This window comes from Botryllus schlosseri, chromosome 1 (assembly GCF_051294905.1).
Source record: "Botryllus schlosseri isolate E-star chromosome 1, Bs_hap1, whole genome shotgun sequence".
NCBI classification, from domain to species: Eukaryota; Metazoa; Chordata; class Ascidiacea; order Stolidobranchia; family Styelidae; genus Botryllus; species Botryllus schlosseri.
The window spans coordinates 7708413-7718821 of NC_137236.1; the positions used below are offsets into that span (position 1 = coordinate 7708413).

At 40.8% G+C, this 10409-nt stretch overlaps 2 long non-coding RNA genes across 2 annotated transcripts in view; one reads left to right on the top strand and one right to left on the bottom strand.

Moving 5' to 3' along the window:
* Window positions 1-1852: 1852 nt before the first annotated feature.
* The window catches only part of LOC145433631 (uncharacterized), a 222440-nt gene continuing 213883 nt past the window's right edge, over window positions 1853-10409 (bottom strand). The window contains exon 2 of the long non-coding RNA XR_013913159.1: window positions 1853-2051. This is a non-coding gene — a long non-coding RNA (uncharacterized LOC145433631). The remainder of the gene's footprint in view (window positions 2052-10409) is intronic.
* On the top strand, window positions 2049-3974 carry LOC145433628 (uncharacterized). Its single transcript, XR_013913158.1, has 2 exons — window positions 2049-2864; window positions 2922-3974. It is a non-coding gene; the product is annotated as an uncharacterized LOC145433628 (long non-coding RNA).

Here is a 10409-nt window from a genome sequence, read left to right on the forward strand (position 1 = left end):
GGGGTGGGCAGCCCGTACCGCCGCATGCGGCCGTAGAAGGGAATTTATGCGGCCGTCGACGCCTAATTCAATTAATATGTGTTGGCAGCCGTATCCCGAATTTTCGAGAGATTTTATTTAATCTTGAAATTTTCTTCGCGCTCCGCGCAATTCAACAAGACTTCATTTTCCGATTTTAATTGGAGCAGGAATGGGAATCCTCAAGAATTAACAATTCATTCGCGGCTCTGAAAAATTTTCTCGCTCTGCGCGACAATATGCACTCACATCAACTATTCATAACATTGCCACTCGCGATTTCGGTGCGTACAATAGGCCGTTGTGAAAAGTATAATAGTCCGGAGTTTACCGGAAATAGATATGGACAGTTTGGGTATATTGCGTCTAGATCGTTCATTGCGTCTATGCCCTGAAATGCGGCCTTAGGCTACATAAGTAATCGAAATGCTGCCATGATTAGCAAGAAGGCTGCCCACCTCTGTATTAGATGATGTGATCTTCTCGACATGACGATAAATGTAAGGGGGGTCAGGGGGCGCGATTTTTTGACCATCGCCAAGGGGGGCGCGTGTCAAAAAAGGTTGAGAACCGCTGGTTTAAACCAACCAAATAAAGCAATGCAAATGCTCTTTTGAAGTATATTGATTTACTTTCGACTGCATGTGGTTTTTGAAACGTTTTATACAATAAGCTTAAAATATTGAAAGTAGTGCTATTATGTGGGTTATGGGACAATGTGGTGTGTGCCTAACCCAAAAACTCGACGTGATGGAGAAACACGGAAGTCATTTTTGAATTCAGCGGTCAAAAGTTAGTCAATATCAATTGTCTGATCAAAGTCAACAAAAATTGTGTTGACCAGTGTTATCTAACAGCACTTGAAATGAAGCTTGATGTTAAAATTCAGCAGGAGACGCTACTTGTGTAAAGAAGGATTGTAATAACTCGTGTAATTATTGCAAATGCGTGAAATGACTCACTCGAGTCAATTTTTGTATTGACTCGACTAGTTCTCGAGTCATTTTGTATGACTCGAACCAAGTCATATGACTCGTGACTAGGACGGCCAAGACGGACATTTTATTGTAACTCCGAATAATTGTAAAGTCACCACACTATTGATATTTCGTCTATCAGTTCTGATACTTGGAAAATAGGACCATAAATTTTTATGTCTGAGAACAATTATTGTAGTGTGAATGCGAGCCAATATATCACTATATATATATCACTCGAGCATATTTGAAGACAATGGGTATGACCTGGAAACTGGACGAATACAAAGTCGCTTTCATGCTCCAGAAATTTAGAAACCTGTTCTTATACTGAGCCTTCTTTCGAGCCAAAATACGAATCTGGATCATACCTGTTTCGCCAAAACTGTATACGCTGTCTAAAAACATATCCCCAGTCTGGCGTGACTTCTCCCACTAGTAAAACCAAACCGTGAGAAATATGTGCGTTCCGTGATGCAATGCATCGTAACTGAATTAGTTTACAAGCGATACCGAATATACATTTACAATACACGAAGAGCTTCTTGGAGGTACAGAACTTCAATATACAATTGAATAGTATATTCATATTGAAATGAACCCGAATATTTTCGGCTGACACTCGTCAGGGGTCATCGTCAGCAACTAGTAGAGAATTCGAAAGGACAGCGTATATCAACAATCGTATCACAAAATATGACGTCACCAGCATGAACGTTCTCTCTTTCATGTTGGTGACGTCATATTTTGTGAAACGATTGTTGATATACAATGTCCCTTCCAATTAAATAGTATATTCATATTGAAATGAACCCGAATATTTTCGGCTGACACTCGTCAGGGGTAATCGTCAGCAACTAGTAGAGAATTGGAAAGAACATTGTATATCAACAATCGTATCACAAAATATGACGTCACCAGCATGAAATTTCGAATGAGAGAGCGTTCAATGTACTATTTTTAGGTGATACACGAACTCCTTTTGTTGACAGAGTTTTGGTTGGTGTATTTTGATAAAAGTTGATTCCAAGGCACACAAATGGAACTGTGAACGGCCTCGACCTACGATTCGAAATCGGTCGTCTCGATAATTATTCGCACAAATCGGATTATCCAACAGATGTTTGCCGATGGCAGAATTAATGGCTTTTGATCGATCAGCATCAATCTTGAGTGGATGAGTTAAGGGTGAGCTTTTCACATCGCGTGACGCACGTGTTCTGATAAATCTGGGGACATGTTGGTTTATGCGGTCCTGCAGACGTCTTGACGTTCTTCCCACGTAGCCACAATCACAGTGGCACCTATATTCGTACACTACATTACTTTGTTGAAGTGCAGGAAGCACGTCTTTGCGTGTTGAAGGGAGCAGTTGTGTTGTTGTAAAAATCACATTGGTTTTGACTGTATCGTAACATTTACCGACAGCAGAAATCAATTGTTTTTCAAAGCGGGTGGAAATGGGGCCAATCCAAGGTAGATGGATATAAACATCTTTTATTGTTCGTGCGGTGGGCTCTGTTCGTTTTTCTGCGTTGAATTGCGTTAATTTCCTCTCCATGCCGCGGCTGATGACGTGTTCAGGGTAACCGTTATCAAGTAAGATTTTTCGGATGTAGTCAAGTTCTAAACTCAGTTTGTTACCCGAACATATCATCAGCGCTCTATGCACGAGTGTGCCTATGAGGTTAATTTTTCTGCGCCGAGGACTAAATGAATTCCAGCGAAGGTATTGGCCTGTGAATGTCGGTTTTCTGAAAACAGACGTTTCAAATTTGTTGGTATTGCGCTTTTCAACTAATACGTCCAGAAATGATAATGAGTTATTGCGTTCTTTTTCTATTGTGAATTGCTTCTGTCCCAGCGTGAGTCCGCCAAACCACTATTGTACCGCCGATACGTAGATGATACATTTGTCATTTTCAGGAATGAATCGGAGTGTGACCAATTTCTCATTCGCTTAAACTCGCTTCACCCGGCCTTGCAATTCACAATAGAAAAAGAACGCAATAACTCATTATCATTTCTGGACGTATTAGTTGAAAAGCGCAATACCAACAAATTTGAAACGTCTGTTTTCAGAAAACCGACATTCACAGGCCAATACCTTCGCTGGAATTCATTTAGTCCTCGGCGCAGAAAAATTAACCTCATAGGCACACTCGTGCATAGAGCGCTGATGATATGTTCGGGTAACAAACTGAGTTTAGAACTTGACTACATCCGAAAAATCTTACTTGATAACGGTTACCCTGAACACGTCATCAGCCGCGGCATGGAGAGGAAATTAACGCAATTCAACGCAGAAAAACGAACAGAGCCCACCGCACGAACAATAAAAGATGTTTATATCCATCTACCTTGGATTGGCCCCATTTCCACCCGCTTTGAAAAACAATTGATTTCTGCTGTCGGTAAATGTTACGATACAGTCAAAACCAATGTGATTTTTACAACAACACAACTGCTCCCTTCAACACGCAAAGACGTGCTTCCTGCACTTCAACAAAGTAATGTAGTGTACGAATATAGGTGCCACTGTGATTGTGGCTACGTGGGAAGAACGTCAAGACGTCTGCAGGACCGCATAAACCAACATGTCCCCAGATTTATCAGAACACGTGCGTCACGCGATGTGAAAAGCTCACCCTTAACTCATCCACTCAAGATTGATGCTGATCGATCAAAAGCCATTAATTCTGCCATCGGCAAACATCTGTTGGATAATCCGATTTGTGCGAATAATTATCGAGACGACCGATTTCGAATCGTAGGTCGAGGCCGTTCACAGTTCCATTTGTGTGCCTTGGAATCAACTTTTATCAAAATACACCAACCAAAACTCTGTCAACAAAAGGAGTTCGTGTATCACCTAAAAATAGTACATTGAACGCTCTCTCATTCGAAATTTCATGCTGGTGACGTCATATTTTGTGATACGATTGTTGATATACAATGTTCTTTCCAATTCTCTACTAGTTGCTGACGATTACCCCTGACGAGTGTCAGCCGAAAATATTCGGGTTCATTTCAATATGAATATACTATTTAATTGTATATTGAAGTTCTGTACCTCCAAGAAGCTCTTCAATGTTCCTTCCAATTCTCTACTAGTTGCTGACGATTACCCCTGACGAGTGTCAACCGAAAATATTCGGGTTCATTTCAATATGAATATATTATTCAATTTACAATAAAATATACAATATTACAAGATACGATTTCTCAGACATTGGTTTCCTTGGAAACTTCCACGCGTAATACAAGACAGGGCCAGGCCAGGCGAGGAAGAAAGCAGGGCCGTAACTGACCTACCTCATATGTAGTTGAATAGGCATAATTTACGGAATGAAACTAACGGTAATTGAAATTGTGAAGGAATGGTATATTCCAAGTATCGTCAAACACCAGCGGACACCGTTGGGAGGATTTAGTCCAGTGGTTCTTAACCTTTTTTTCTCCAGCGCCCCCTTTAAAAAATATCGTGCTCCAGCGCGCCCTCATATTGTAAGGATTGTAATAAAGACGATGCGTGAGGGGGAGGGTCGCAACTGCACTTCGTCAGCCCCCCTAAAACGATTGTCTTGGGCACCCATAGCGTGATAAACCAAACTTCTTAGGCTCTCGCCCTCAAGAATCCCGTCGCGTGATTTTTATGGTCAGCAAAGTTCATGGGGCCTGGTCGCTCTAGAAGCCAAAATCTTCTATAATGCATGAATGAAATAGGTTGTAATTGCATATATAGTCCCTATAAACTTTTTATCCTCTCAGCCCACGTAATCAGATTTACCAGTAGCGCTAAGTGAGCTGCTGTATTGGAAAATGAAGGCCACGTTATTAATAATTGAACATATTCGGGCGTGCCCGTTAGTACAATTAAATCGTTATATGTTATTTTGTTACCTCTTGTCCGCTCTATAGTCAAAAGATATTAAAACGCATAAACGTATGAAACTGAAGTAAGCACTCGATTCAAAATTGGTATTTGGTTACTGGCAAATAATTTTCTCTGATGGATGTTATTTGTCCTGTGGGGTGCAGATTGCGACGGCATGATGATTCGGCACGAGCGATTTAAGCACCTATGGACAATTAGACTTACATACATAGAAGTTTACCCTCAACATAAAGGGCAATCCTCTACGGCTAAGGTTTTCTGGCTGACAATCTTTTTGACACACTTCTTGGAGTCCCATACTCATTCACCGAACTTCATATGTCTTTGTGCATCGTGACGTGGTAATGGCCGACGCCGTAATGCCTTTTTCTATTTCTATAATTATGAGTATTCTTTCGTGGGGGAGTCGTCAAAACATTATGTTTAATTTATGTTTATTCACCGATATAATTTAGGGCACCCTTCGAGCTAACCGATTGGGGGTTTGGGCTGCAGCAGTTTCGGTCTTGGTAAGAGGTCAAAGTTCAGTCGGTCTTTTTGGGACTTTATTATTGGAAATATTTCGCGCTTTAATCGCGCTCGAGGAACGTTCGACTATAATAAACCATATAATAATTGTGTGTGGTATATACAGGGTAAAATCAAGGTTGTTATAACAACAATTTGGTACGCTCTCATACCCTGTGGTTCGAACCCTCCCGAATTCACATCGGCGATTGGCAATATGTGGAAATTATTGGTATTGGATTTTGCCTTAGTGCAGTGGTTCTCAACCTTTTTGTCTTCGCGGACCCCTTTTGGACCACCACGGACCCCTTTTGGACCACCACGGACCCCCGCAGACCCCCTCAACTTTTTATTCAAAATCAGCTCAATTATTGTGCAACCGTCGTCTATCCTGTAAAAATATTAATTGCATGCTAGTGATAAACAGACGCAGAATGAATTTTCTTGAAAATATAACACCACACTATATGAAGAAATTGGTGACACTTTTAATATTTCGAAGCGAATTCTGCAGCTGTATTTATTGTCTTGAAAATACGCTTCTTCGATTTGATGTGAACGGGTGCCAAAATTTACTAACACAATGATAGGCGGTGTCGAATGTATTATTATAGAATGTAAACGTGGAATGGCAATGACCGATTTTGCAGCTTCGTTCCGCTTCGCTGAAGCTTTACTCAGACTTATTTTACGGCAGCTACTGTAGGATTTCTGGCAATCCAAAAGTTGTCTTCCAGAGCTCAGAATTTACTGAATCTGGTCTTGATCGAAAGCTACTGTCGCACTGATTCCGGAAATGTAAATAAAAATATGATCAGGCACTGAACCGCTCAGAATTCGCCCTCCAAGTCTGAATTATCGGCATTGTCCGAACAATCGAAGAGCCGCAATGGGTCATTGTTATGGTCATTGTTTTGCGGTCATCCGATTGTTCTGAACAATGCAGATTTTAGATGTTGAGGGTGGTTTTTCATCTCAGTACGGTGCTTCACCATATCTTGATTGATATTTTCGAAATCAGTGCGACAGTAGCTTTCGATCAAGACCGGATTCAGTAAATTCTTAGCTCTGTAATACAACTTTTGAATTGCCATAAATTCTACAGTAGCTGCCGTAAAATAAGTCTGAGTAAAGCTTCAGCGAAGCGGAACGAAGCTGCAAAATCGGTCGCTGCCATTCCACGTTTACATTCTATAGTATTATCAATGCGTATAGCGCTTCCGACGACAGCTTTTGGTGTGAGTTTTTGATGAACATATCACGTCCAGTCTATACACCAGAGAAGAGTTCTCGAGGACACGTGTCGGAGGAAGAATATCGCTCCCACTGACTGACACGCATATTTTTCCAAACGTTGTGAAATTCGTTCTCGCAACAAAGCCATGTATATGAGTTTATATTTTGTAATGTAATACCCACCCCTAGATGTTAAATGACTTTTTCGATATGGCGAACAAGACCACTTGTGTTATAATCGCCAATCAAATAAAAAACAACAACAACAACGTCCAGTCTATTCATTTCTATCTAGCATCTCATCTTGAAGTTATTTGATGGTTATCCCAGGAGAAAATTGATTTAGTGGCGAGTTTTCACTTGCTTCAATGGGACAGATTAGGAAAATAGCAAGAATGTCTATTTCAAACGACTGTTTACCAATTTGCTCAGAATGACAACTCCAAATCCAAAATGTTTTGCAAACATTTATAAGTCACCCTGTTTGACCTTGCTTTCTCCAGCCAAACCCTAACAAAACTTCTCTAACCAGCATTATGTTTAGATCGGCATACTATTGGCAATTTGGTAATTAAAATGAGTTTGCACGGTCAGACATTTCATCTCTCACGACCATTTTAATGATGTTAGTACTAAAGTTTTAGCAATTTTGAAGCGAAACTGTCTGATACTTTCTGTATTTAAAAAAAAATTAATTATAGGTTATAATCAATTATTTTACAAATTTAGTGGCTTCGTGGACCCTCTGAAATGACGTCGCGGACCCCCGGTTGAGAACCACTGCCTAAGTGCTTTGTATAACTATACGTAAGTCAACTGAGAATGGGATGCATATATTTGCTCACATTGAATTTAGTACTGTACCCAGTTATTAGTTTTAACGTGAATGTACTCCAAAGAAAGCCACTCAGATTATAAAACGTTCATGCGATAGTATCATCCTTTATGATACGATGAAGAAATATTCTGACGATTTAATTTTGTTGGTCCCAAATATAAGTATATTTAGTTATTCATTTCGTGCTCAAAGCTTCAAAACCTATTTTATGTAGAAGGGGCTCTCACTCTCAATCAAAAGTGATATACAGTGCCTCCTTCTTCGATTTTCACACGCTGTGCGCTGCGGGATATAATACCTAATTCGAAACAATTTGTTGAAAATAACCCTAGCAAGCGTGACGGCAGTGTTTTAAATAACGGGAAAAATTGGAGATCTAAAAGTACGCGCAATTCGTTTTATATGAATTATAATAACCCACTACATTCATGAAAACATATGTAGCGAACATCGTCGCGTAGCGTGACCAAAAATATCGGGATTTGACAATTTTGTGGAATGTTAATTTGTTCTGAATACTCATTTAGGATATGTCCTAGTACCACATCATCTACTGCGAAGCTATTTTTCTTCAGCGCCCCCTTATCGCCCCCCTGAGCCCAGCGCTCCCCATATCGCCCCCTAAGCGTTTCCGCTCCCTTTAAATTCGCCAGCGCTCCTTGCGGGGCGCTGGAGGCAAGGTTAAAAACCACTAATTTAGTCTAAGCGTGGGCAACGAACGTATGCTGGACTATTATACTGAGGTCTCTAGGATCCAGAGGTGGTCAGTAACGAAGTACCTCTACTTTTTCGAAGTACTCAAGTAGTTTTCCTCTACATCTGGTACTTACTCAAGTAGATCTGATTTTCACTACTTATAATTCTTAATAGTTTGTTATCTACTTACTTACTTTCGCTATTTTCAGTTTGTCAAGTAGAAGTAGTTCAATCCTCCAACCAAGAAGGTAGCCTGGAAATTTCGGGTCTGCTTTCACGGAGTATTACCTTTTAACAGTGGCGGCTCGTGACAATATCGGGAGGTGGGGCAAGGGTTGCAAGCGAATTTTATCAAGATGACGTCACAATGGCGTTTTCCAACGTAAAAAGTAACTTGGTGGTACGGTAACACGAACTTTCCGATAACAGTGATTTTAACGTATGTGCTGCGAGAGGTCTGTCGGTGAGCTGTGACTTGTAGTGTGGTAACTGCGTAAACGGCGTACGGAACAAAGATTCGACATGGTTCATGTTCGCACTATACCTGACTAATTATCTGCAGAAATGGAAATGACTATAACTCGAGAGATTGCGTAAGCCTAACAGGAAAGGTCAACGAGTTCGGACACATACGCAATTGTTATCTCATAGACTACGAAACTACGGAACTACGGATAGCAGCCTCGGAAATTCGGTCCCAGTACAGCATAGGAGATTTTGGCCTTGAGGCTGTCACACGACACATACGACTTACGGTCTATAGTGTCTATATGTATGCTGCAAAATCGCCTTTGGAGAATATATTACCGAATAAATACGTGGATGAAAGCCGAAAACTTGGTACACTGTTACATGAAATCATCGAGAAGTAGCCTCATGACCGTTTTCGGTATGGTACACTGTCAAAATTAATACGAACAGACCAACACCGAATTTTGCGTAAAATTTACTGAGGAATAGGCTGATCAAGCGATCAGCTGTTAGTCGCCATCGAAAACGAAACAGCTATCGCGCTTGACAGGGGTTGTAATTGTAAGGAAATGGCCTGAAGGCCACAATTTGACGGTGAAATGGACATTGGAGAATATAAAATAAAAGTAATTATTTGAATGCAAAACGAGGATGTTAGTAAACTGTTTCATGATATCATCATCTCATCACCTATCTCAGTATGGAACACAGTTAGCGTTAACACAGATACACCGGCTATTACGTGAAATCCGCAATGCGTTAGGTAGGCTAAGTGTCAGATCAGCGCACATCTCTACCATGCTCGACCTTGAAAACGAAATAGCTGCCCTAATCATTGAGTGCCAACCTTGAGACTTGGCACAGCGTTCGATACTAAAATCAAGACATACCATGCAAAAGCTCATGACGGATCTAGGTAAGGAGAATCCTTAAAATCAATGGAGACCAATACCGGCTTTGCGTAAAATATGTTTTCGATAAATGACGAGTCAGCTCTCACTCGACTTAGGAAACGAAATTACCACTAACATAGTTCAGTGACAAACTTGAAACTTGGTACAGCGTTCGTTACTAATATTAAGACTTACCGTACCAAATGTCATGACCGATCTCGGCATGGAACAGCACACACTCAACTTCGGAAACGGAATTACTACCCTGAAATTTAAGTAGAAACCCTGAAACTTGGGACAGTGTCAAATAACACCATCACGACATGACATACCAAGTTTCAAGAATTATCATGGTGTGAAACACCATCAAAATCGACCTATACCAGCAAAGGTCGACTAAACGCATATGACGGTCACCGAGTTCAGATATAGATATGTTTGTTACATCACACCTGAAGGGCAACCAGGCTATGTTGTCCCACCTGCTAGGTAATTTTATGAATAGGTGAGAGTAAATCACTGTTTCTTTATTGTGCACAGCTTTGAGAGAATAGACAGTGAAAGCTTGTTATGAGCGCTACCGGGGCATTCCCCGCAGAGACTTCGCTATATATGGTAAAGAATTGTCATTGAACTGAATTTTAGGTGGGGCAATGCCCCAGTTGTCCGATAGGACGTGCCGCCACTGCCTTTTAATTTTCATAATAGTTGAGTAAAGCCCATAATTCTCGTCGCGCTTCGCGTCCAGTGGATTCAGGGTGATCAGTATAATTGCACGATAGTATCGGCGAATATAATTTAGGTAACGGTTTGGCGTGGTTCCCTTCACACCACATTGTTGCCCTTCGCCCATATGAAATAGTTCATCACAGTGT